The following is a 10,598-nucleotide window of genomic DNA, read 5'->3' as shown; positions in this document are numbered from 1 at the left end:
AACCAGGGGAGTAACTTCTCCAGTATGGAAATATGTTTTAGGGTCTGAAGCCAACAGGCTTGCTTCTTATTCTATTGATCCTTGTTTCAACGTGGAATGAGGTATTAATCTATGGGCGGCATGATGAATTAGCAACTACAAACCCTACCTTGTTCTAGTATTCTATCTGGGGCTTTTGTGTCATCAATGTCATTTGTGATTTAAAAATGCAGAGACTCTTGTGAGCTGGCCAGAATTTCATTAGTGATAACGATGAGTGAAAGAGGAGTTAGGGAGTTCATGTTGATGGGCAACAATACCCAACTGTGCTAGTAGAATGTAACCAAAGAAACTTCCATCTCGTATTTCCCTGAGAAGAGCTCCATTCATGCTGGGGNGGGTGAACTGCAAAAGACATTGTTAAAGTCCCTAACAGCTGTTCTCAGAAATAAGAATTCTAGTACTGTTTTGACAAGCGGCAGGGTGGAACGCCTTCAGAGGGGCCTTGAGAAGCAGGAATAGTTGAATAGGGTGGTGTTTCAAATAAGTGAAGACCCTTACTGGATGAGATACACAACTGTTGCCACCTTTGTGAGGATTATGGTGGTGACATAAGGGTATATCTGAAATTAGAAGTAGATGTACCTGTGGGTCTCTGTGATCATGCACAGGCCTGGCATGGTAAATCTGATTACTTAACAGCTATGCACAAAAGAACGGTCTTGCCAGCCACAGAATATATACAATATTCACTAAAATAACTAGCATAAAGTTGAAGGAATCTTAAGGAATCTATATCTTGGGTTTTTTACTGACTCAGATCTGCAGGGAAGATTCAATTTCCTGATTCCTCAAGTGGGGCTCATTTCCCTCAAGGTTAGGGATCTAAGATTTTACCCTGACTACCCTAGAAGACCAGTAGGTGGTCAGTAATAGGTCATGTGGTACCATCCACTTCTCTGCAAGCTAGTTATCAGGTCCCTGTTCTCTCAAGGCTCTGAATTCCACTAGATCACTGGAGACGCAAGGATGCAGTGGTTTCAGATGGGTAACTAGATGAGGTAGGCAACTGCTATATGCTAAATACTTCAGTGTAACACTGTTGAAACTTCAGTTTGACTACTGTCAGAGGTCAATGCTGTGGACTGGAAGGGTCTCCCATACACCAGTTTGAAGGGGCTTGCTTTTAGCCCACTTTGGGGAGCTACTCCTATTGGAGAAGGCCAAGGTAATGTCCTACACCAAAATAAGCTAATCTGTTAGCCAATTTTAACTAAGAGCTTAGGTTTTCAAAAGGTGCTTGCTTTTTTCTAGACTGGAGGCCTGTCTGTGGTCTCCTAGATACTTCCTGAATCCTACTAGGAACAAATGCTGGACCATGATGCCTTTGGCTTGAACTTGGCAGCCCAAAGTATGGGATGACTTCTTTAAATATTTTTAGCACTCCTGAAGCCCTCTGAATGTAGGTGGGTAAGCTTCCATGCCTTCTAAGGGAAGGGTCCACAAATACTAAGTACTTAATTACCAGAGACCTTGGGCATCTGGGCATAACATTTGCCAGTCTTCCATTGGACATACTCCTCCATATTGTACTCTGATTTTAGTAGAGAGTCTTTCAAACTTGGGATTATTGACAAAAATCGTATCCCCCATCTAGTCATGTTTACTTGTTGGTCTTTATTTTAGTTCTCATAAACTGGCTTCAACCTTACTTGAAAAGACCCTGTCTCTCAAGGTCTCACTCCTAATGGGATCTCCCATGCAAATATTTCTATAGGATAGACTAAAGCTTGAGGCAATAATAGGGCCCCATGTGTATTTCCCACTTAGAAGTTCTACCTATATTGATCAACTTCCCTTCTGGACCTCCTTCCTAATCTCTTGTAATACACTGGGGATCCTAATGGGAGAAGTGTATAGGAGGAATCCAGAAACCCAAAACCTAGTTTTAGTGGCCTGTTTGGCCACAATGCCTGCTATAACGGATTGTTGAAAATGGAGAAACCCATGTAAAGTCACGCTAAGCAATATGTGATTGCCCCCGTGGATGGCTGCTGTACATCTCCCAGTAGATCTGAAGTTTCCATAGTGTTTTATTTTCTAAGTGTAACTTTTATTGAGGATTCTGGCCCACGTTTGTCAGTATCATGGGTACAAATTTCCCAACCCTGCTACTCACAGTACATTTTGGAGGGGGAAAACTTAGTCCAAAAATCCAGCACCATAAAACAAGTATAGAAACTGCCATGAAAACAAGAGAACAACCCTATCCTGAGTCATGGGACAAAAAGTTCAGGAAAAGAGGAAAAAAGGAAATCCAGCTCCTCAAAGGAAATACATCAAATGAAGTCTTATGTCAATCACCCCTCATCCAAGGGTCTCTTAAACAGCCCAAGAAAATCATGATTTGAGGCTTAATCCTGAGTTAAGAATACAAACCATAATTTGCTGGCAATGCACATGGTCTCCTATAATAAAATAGATTTGATCTTATACACTTACACTAAAAAACATCAATTTGATTAACAAGTAACCTTAAATAAGTTGAAGCAGTGGAAACAGAACCGTTGTAAGTGGAAACAATATGGGCAAGGTGTTCTGGGTCTCTAGTCCAGAGCTATACCATAGAGGTCTTGCGGGTTATTAAGGGTGTCAAAGTGTTTTGTAGATCGAGTTTCTGGGAGTAGGGAAAGAATAACCACTTTTCCTTGGGTTTGGGACACTCAACAGTTCAAAGTCCTGGAAGATGAGCAGCATCCAGAGGAGTCATAATCCTCAAAAGGGAGATCCAGCATGGAAGAACACCTGCTCTCCACTCCACCCCTCCACAAGGCTCAGCTGAGGCCCACACTTGAAAAGAACTGTCCAGGTCCCTTCTATTTCAGAAGGTTAAAAAAAACCATTGGTGGTATGAATAGACTTGTTAGGCTTTTCCATGCATTCCAATTAGTTTCTCAAATTGCCAACTTCAAGGAGCCTCTGTAGCCCAACCCACAAAGCTGCAGGCCTTTTTGGGGGTCTGAGAGTAACCTCTGACACCCACCAGGCTGTGTCCTGTAAGCAAGAAGACGGGGGGGGTGTGCAGTAATTCGCGGGCCAGCTGTCCGTGCCCCCATGGAATCCGTTCCAGTTCCTTTGCGACCATTAATTATAATCCCCGTCGTACTCCTTCCCCTGAAATTGTAATTTCACTGGAGGCCTTTCACAAGTTCGTTATTTCTCCAAGCACTGTGGGACCCCGCATATTATCCTCCAGGTATGGGAATGAAGATGGCAGGCAGGTAATAGGAAGAGTGGGCACACACCCTCCCTTGTGTTTCAGGCCCCCAAGCTTGCCCTGCACGAAACTGTAGGCCAGCCCCACCCTCTGTGGCTGCAGGCAGACTTTGTGCTTAAACCAGGACCTGAAACCACAGGCCTCCTGTAGAAATTCCATGATCTGTCTTCCCAGCCCTGGCTGCAGTTCTGGTCCAGAGGCAAACACAGCATATGGTGCTGAGGTACTGATTCCCTTTAGCAGAGCATCAGACCCAACCAAGGCCAGCTCCCCACCCTCGGGGAGCAGCCGTTTCAGGAGGGTAGGTTCCATTGGAAGATTTTTTTTTTTTCTTTACAGAGAACTTTCCCGCATGTTCACCTTTTGATCTTTTCTAGGACCGTGTGAGAATCTTGGCCCCCTCTGCAGGGACAGGAATGTTCTTCTGATTAGGGTAAGCATATTGTCATGTATATGCCTCTAATTTCTGGTCTTTGGTTCTTGACCTTAGTTGCCAGCAGTAGGCCCATGAGGTCTCTATGAAGCATGTTAGCTAGTGGCAGTTGAGAAGGTAAATAAGGAATTGCGATTTTCTTAGAAAGTCTTACTCTGCCATTGTCTAGTGCTGCCTCTTCTGAAAAGGAAGCTTTTTTTTTTTCCTAGATCGTTTCCATTTGGTCTCATTCACTGAGATTCTATGTACCTTTGGTCTTCCAGAAGCCTGCTGTTACTCCATAGCTTCTCCTGATGCAGATTTGCAAGTTGAATGATCTTCCACTGATGTCCTCATGGAGTTCCTTTACCCTTTTAGTCTTCGGTGTTCTCCATATCCAAAGAGAAGCCCAGATTCTCCAGAAGGTGTTTAATGCCCTTACTAGCGGTCCAGGGATGGCTCCTTTGAAATGGCACCATGAGCATATGCTTATCAAAAAGGCACAGTGAGGGTCAGTGTATAGATGAACCTTCTCACCAGCAGACCAAAGGAGAGCTCTTGTTAGGGTGATGATGGCCTTCAGAGAGGAATTTCCCAGGGGTTATTTGTATAGCCTCCATGATCTTCTGTCACCATGGGATCTTGAACCTCTGCTGCCCTGGTTCCATAGAGCTATCTCCATCTTTAGAGTTTCCAGTCCAAGTATTGGGAATGCTGGTCTGTAAGTTCTGGTCTTGCTAGAATATACTAAATCAATACCTAAAAAATCATGTTCAAAGTGATCATTAGGATCAGCAAGCAAAATTGCCAGGTTGAATTTCACACTGGGGTTGCTGGCTAGAAGTCCCTGATCCTTCCCCCTGCGGCCAGTAGTAAGCCAAAATCCACCCTTGATTCCAACAGAGCAAGCATTTGATGACCTGCATAGACCATTACTGGTTGGCCAAGTAGTTTTTTTGGCATCCTGTAGAGCCGTACAAGTAGTAGTGGCTGTTCAGAGGCAGGGTGGCCCCCCCCCCCCCCAAAGACAGCTGGAACAAAGGCAACAAGTTGGAAAATCCCCAGTGTTTGGATACTCCCAGTCGAATTCCTTATCCTCTATGCACAGATGATTGAAAAGATCTCTGTAGATGAGGCCAACTCCAAGGTATGGGGACTAATAGTAAACTCTTGTAATATCACAGGCTCTCTGGCACTCCTGCTCAAGTCAGAGGCTCAGCATCTAATCCTTTGAGTGCCTTGTACAAAAGCTAAAGTATCCAGTTTAGGATCTAAATGTGGCAGAATCCAATTATGCTTAGGAACCCATCTTGCTTCAATAGGTGGCTTTACCCTTGTTATGCTGCAGCCCAGGTAGATGCTAACTGCAGATCTTCACCTAGTAGGGAGTAGACTTGGTGTCCAGTCAGCCAAAAGACTTAATGGGCAGATGTTCTCAGAGGTTTTTATAAGTAGAACTTGGAGAGTCCTCCAGTCTCTGGACACTAATTGCCCCCAAATAGAGGCCATTTTTAAACCTGAGGTAAAACTGTCCAACAGTAATGGTAGGAAGTTCTAGGATCTTGTTCCTGCCATTCAAAAACAACTGGGTCTTCTCACCTATCAGAATATAGAACAGGAGATTTTTTCAAAACAGACTGAACCATCTATAGGTCCTGGGTATTGTAGTCAGGAGCACCTATAGATTGGGCACATCTGGATACATATATCCTGTTGAAAATCGATAATATGGAGGTCTTGGACAAAACCTTAGAAGAAAGCTGTTGGGGTGTGTGTGTGTTTAATTTAAAAACCTGGGAAAAATCGTACCATCGATTCCGACCTGCAAGGTCTGAGCTTTTCCTAAAACTTGGACAGGTTGGATGCTTTCAAGAGCCTTCTTTTCAAAGGATGTTGTACATCACTTGGCATTTTGGCATCTTTCAACATGATGGAAATAGGTTCTGGTTAACACTTCCTAGTTTTCTTTCTGCCCACACAGCCTTCCTTACTTGTTCACGGGTTTCCAGGGAATGTACGTCAGCAGCCAAAGCTGCCTATCTCAGCATAGTTGTAGTCCTTGAGTTTGCTTAGGATGTACTTTGTGTTTGAAATGCTTTTTTTGAAAGTGATGTGAGCATTAGATCTACAGAGCAAGTCTCAAGGGAATGGGACCCTCGGGCCTGAATGAAAAACTGTCACTTCTGTACTTGCAATTTCTATTCCATAGGCTACAGAAAGCCTCTTGGGTTCCCTAGTAAACCCTGTTAAAGACTTCACTACTGGAACTATTTGCTATTTTAATAACTGAATACATGACTGCGGTGTATACTAAAGTCCAGTAATTGTCTACATAGTGTCCATTTTACCCTGGACTACTGAGGGGAAATCACTACTGGCTTTGCCAGATCAGTGGGAGTACTTGGGCCCCTCTGCTCCTCATTGGAGCTTGACCCTTCGTTTCTTCCCCCCCTCTTTGGCCTTCCTATTTTTTTTCCTAGTGTCCCTCTTCCTTACAGTAAGCTCACTAGTTTGTATCCAAGGGACCTCCCTAAGGATTTTCCTAAGATCCCCTGAATTTGTGGGACGTGCCCAGGGAGTCCACTTGTTTTCCTTCTTTTTGTGTGTCTTCTGCCCTGGTACAGTGTGAATGCTCTATCAGCTACAATGAGTTCATCTTTAATTTTCCATCCCACTTTGAGGACCTTAATGTCAGGAGCACTTGATGATCAATGTCCTTTAAACCATTGTCACATATTTGGATACCTCAGGATCTGAGTCTGCATATGTTCAGCATTTTTGAGTAATGTACTGCAAGAACTGCGGGATCCTCATTAGGTTTTGGTTGTGATTCCTGTGTTGTGTTAAGACTTCTCTGTTTAGGATTCCTCTTTCTGAAAGCAACCAAGATGACCTTTTTGTAGGAATTCAGTCCAAGTGTGTTGGTGTCGTTGGGATCCCAGTCGGTTTCCACCAAGGAAACATCTAACGGTTTTGCGTCAGTTGTGAGAAGCCTATTAAAGTTGAAATAACTCCCCAAGGTTGGGGAGTTAGAAATGTTGACGTAAATAGCTCATCCTAAGATCATCCCACTAAGAGGGTTATTCATACAGCTGAACAGATGCAAAGTAGAACAACTCTAAGTCCTTAAGTACAGGGCTAGTTGTCCATGCTGTTTATACTTGTGGTAGGGAACTGCGTTGATGGGCATTGCCCTGCTCTGGCTGGAATTGCTCCCTGGCCAAAATCGGTCCCTTTCTGGGATCTTCCAGGAGGAGTCTGCTCCAGGTCCCAGTGCTTCCCTGAGTTGATTCTGAGGAAGAGCTGAAGACCTGGAAGGTTCTGGAGACTCAAGCATTTGATTTAGAGGAGGTGGCAAATCTGGCAGAGAAGGGAGGGGTGGAAGGGCAGGTAAAGGATTTAGAGTATAACCTGTCTTCCTTTAATTTTCCCATCTTGTACCAGGGCAATCGCCTTCTCTCCTGGTCTCTGTACCTTCAGCTTAGATCCTTCCTTTTTAGTCCTCTGGTGGAATAGCCTAAAGGTTTGCACATAAGGGCTTTCTCCTATTTGCCAGCTGTCTTGGAGTGCAGCTCCATTTGCAAGATAGTAATTCAAGGAGGTTTTCAAAGGCTATTGTTAACCAGATTCTAAAGTGTATGCTATGCTGTATTACAATAAGATCACTCTTAAGGGTGAATAACTAGAAAGGAACTACTGACTTCAAAATGCACCAGAGCAGGCTATCCGCTAAGCGACACACTAAGTCTCCCAGGGCTATCACACAAAAATCACAAAAGAGCTGCTCTCTTGACTAACCAAAACTGAACTAGGTAAAGTCTCTTCTCAAACAGGTACCTCAAGCAATTCAAATGGCACGTAGCTCAAATGGCAAGCGCAAGGGAGTTCCTGGTTGTACAAAATGTCCACTCACCCGGAGGTCAGTTCCTTGCCCCAGTGAAGAGCCCTGGGGCAAACTAGTCTGTGGTAGGGGAACTCCAGGGAGAGTCCCTGGGAACCAAAACCGTTCTGGCAAGTGCAAGAGGTTGTGGGCAAAATCTCCCCGGCAAGGGCAGGCTAGCCATAAGCAGCACCCTTCCTGGCTGGTTCAACCAAGTTCTCAAACACTGTCCAGTCTCCCCACAGGACAGGCCAATAAGGTAAGATCCATTACGTCAGGACTAGGAAAGCCCCTTGAGTTGGCCGTTTTGCTGTTAGCTGCTGTTTCTGAATAAAGTCCTGAAAAATCATCCTGATCCCCTGGTAAAGACCGGGGTTTCTAAAGAGGGAGAAAAGGAAAGCAAGAAGACTCCAGTTAACAGCTGTCATTGTGACTGGAGTGATCAGTCCTGGGTCTTGAGTTGACATCTAGGAATGTGCTGATGCGCTGACACAGTGCAAGGTATGTTGGGTGTCCTAACTCATTAACCAGCATCAGTTACTTGAACAAATAAGAGTGTCTGTTACATGTAAACCACTACTTGAATTCTGAGGCACCTGCTACAACTAAGATGCTGACTCCTTAAATTACATTAAATAATCCTCGGTTTGTAACATAAAATATATGAGCACTTCAGTCTTGGTTCTTGCTCTCCTATTAATCCATGACACGAAAAGCTGATAGACACAGGTCATCCTTTCAAAAATGGAAATGGTTGTGTCTTACTCTAGGACTATGTGGGTCACTAGAAGCATGGAGCTTGCTAGAGGTAGAGGTTGTCCAGAAGCAATGAGTAGTTTATACTAGGTCTTGGACTTCGGGAATACCTTGATCTGTTAAAGGCCAAAGCTACAGTCTCCCTAATCGTCTGGAATATATAAAAAAAAGAAAAGTACTTGTAACATGGGCGTAAATTTAGTAAAGCCTGACAAAAGGTAAGGTCAGCTCTTGGGAAGTCAGCACCTCCTTTCACACTCTTGCCTTAAGTAGCTCTCAGAGAGGCTACTTGATTTTGTCACCCTGGGGCTCACCTTGAACTTCTGTTTCTTGAATGCATTTTTAATCTATTGGCACGTGAGTTGGTTTTTTTTCCCTCTGAACTCTGTAAACTGCAGTGGGGTTGAAATATTTTTCAGGTCTTGACTAAGTTCCAATAGTTCAGTGGTCGTATCCTCCCTCAGGATGTTCATGGAAACACTTGAAGCAATGTGAAACTTGTATCACTGAATCTGAAGTTCACTTATGAAGTTGTGTCAGCTCAGGGTAGTTAAAAGTTTAAGTTTTTGGGGGGTTAATGCCTAAGGAAGATAAACTGAATTAGGCAGTGAAGAACCTTTTTTACATTGCATGTAAGCCTGACCCTTGTGAAGTGGAGGAGGAAGAATTAAATAGGAAGAACTTCAAAACTGCAGTGCAGCTGAGAAATTTTCAGCCAGCTCAACAGGGAGCTCCAGCACAAAGATCGCTTATAGAATAGTCTTAGGAAATGGCCATACTCTAGTTCTCCAACAGTACCTAATTATTGCATAGGACCTCTTGGGAAGAAGGTGGCCTCCGCTAGAACAAGGTCAGATCCTGAAGGAGCTAAGCTGGAGGTCCCCTCTTTCTAGAAGAGATATCCAAGTAGTATACCTCTATGGCTGCCATATAAGCTAGAGTGAATAACGTGAATGATGGCTTATCTAGAATGGAGTAAGTTAAACTGAACCAAGTGTCCAGGCAGGATTTCCTGGCTTACGGCTAGAATAGACCATAGGGCCTTCAAAGCTGAATGTGGAAGTTAATTCCAATGAAGCCCCCGCCAATCTGGCGGGGAGAAGGATCTCTGAATTGAAATCTGCCCAAGTTGTCCCTCATTGGGCTGCAAAGGTTAAGCTTTTCTATAAACTCCTGGGCTTTGTCATTGGAGGTGAGCTGCTTTTCCAGAGGTGAACGTGGTGGCACAGCTCTCTGAAGCAGTTAGACCTCGGAGCTGGCAACCAAAGCCAGTATTCTGAGCTCCGTCTCTGCACCTAAGCAGGAAGCCCTGCTTTGGGAGGGAACCTGGGTGGTGCATCTTGTGTGTCTACCATAGCTAGTCTCATTCATAGGAAGTATTGGCCAGGTTATTTCATGTCATTTGGGATGGTGAGGGAGAAAACTACCCTGGTATCCTTCCAATGGCACAGATGGGTAAAACCTGCATCCCTCCCTAGCACCACTGGCATCTAGAGTTTGTGCAGTGATAAGTGATAAAAAGATAGTGGCCACAGTGCTACATACCATGAAACAAGATGCTGAGACTTGTTAGAGCTTCCCTGGAAATTTCTTACTATGTGAGCCCAAGTACCTTTGTCACAAGAGGTAAAAGTATTTCAGTCCAAAGCATAGTTGTTAGGGTTGGTTGAACTAGCCATGGTATCATCGCCCTAGTTTTGGTACAAGGTATACAGGAACTCTTGATAGACCGACAAATGTGCATAAAAACCTGGGTGCTGAAGATGAGGGTATGTTTATACAGATGATGAAGTTCTGCTAACCAGTATATACCTATTGGAAGGGTTCAAGGTTTTGGCCTCCTGGGGACTGACCACCACATATTCCTTATGCTAAAATGACCTTAGTAGTCAATTCACATGGTGAAAAGAGAATTGAAAGTGACTTCTATGGGTGACCTTTTCCTGTCCCACTGTGAGCAATTCACTTGGTTCTACTGCCATCTCTTAATTTTTATCAATTCTATATTTGATAGGACTCCTTTTTTTCCTCCAGACAAATCAGTTCATTAAGGGGTTATATCTAAGTCATTTGTTACCAGTCATGGGCACAAAAACAAATAATTTGCAATCAACATTCTTGATATTCTGCAACAAGAAACCAGACTGGATTTGAACCATACTCTGATCTTTTGAAGGATGCATTTATTTAGAATCAAAAACGGTGACAACAGAAGGGACCATGATTAGTCATCAGGTTCATAAACCTTTTATTATCATTCGGGGGGAAATGGAGCCAACAGAGTAGGGCAAGCC

At 43.9% G+C, this 10,598-nt stretch overlaps 1 pseudogene; it reads right to left on the bottom strand.

Annotated features, from left to right (window-relative positions):
- Positions 1-3,181: 3,181 nt before the first annotated feature.
- On the bottom strand, positions 3,182-4,025 carry LOC144244468 (developmental pluripotency-associated protein 4-like; annotated as a pseudogene).
- Between the last annotated feature and the right edge of the window lie 6,573 nt (positions 4,026-10,598).

The sequence above is a fragment of the Crocuta crocuta genome, unplaced genomic scaffold, assembly GCF_008692635.1.
Source record: "Crocuta crocuta isolate KB4526 unplaced genomic scaffold, BGI_CrCroc_1.0 scaffold168, whole genome shotgun sequence".
NCBI lineage: Eukaryota > Metazoa > Chordata > Mammalia > Carnivora > Hyaenidae > Crocuta > Crocuta crocuta.
Note: the sequence above shows the minus strand (reverse complement) of the source record. Positions and strands in the feature narration are given on the sequence as shown.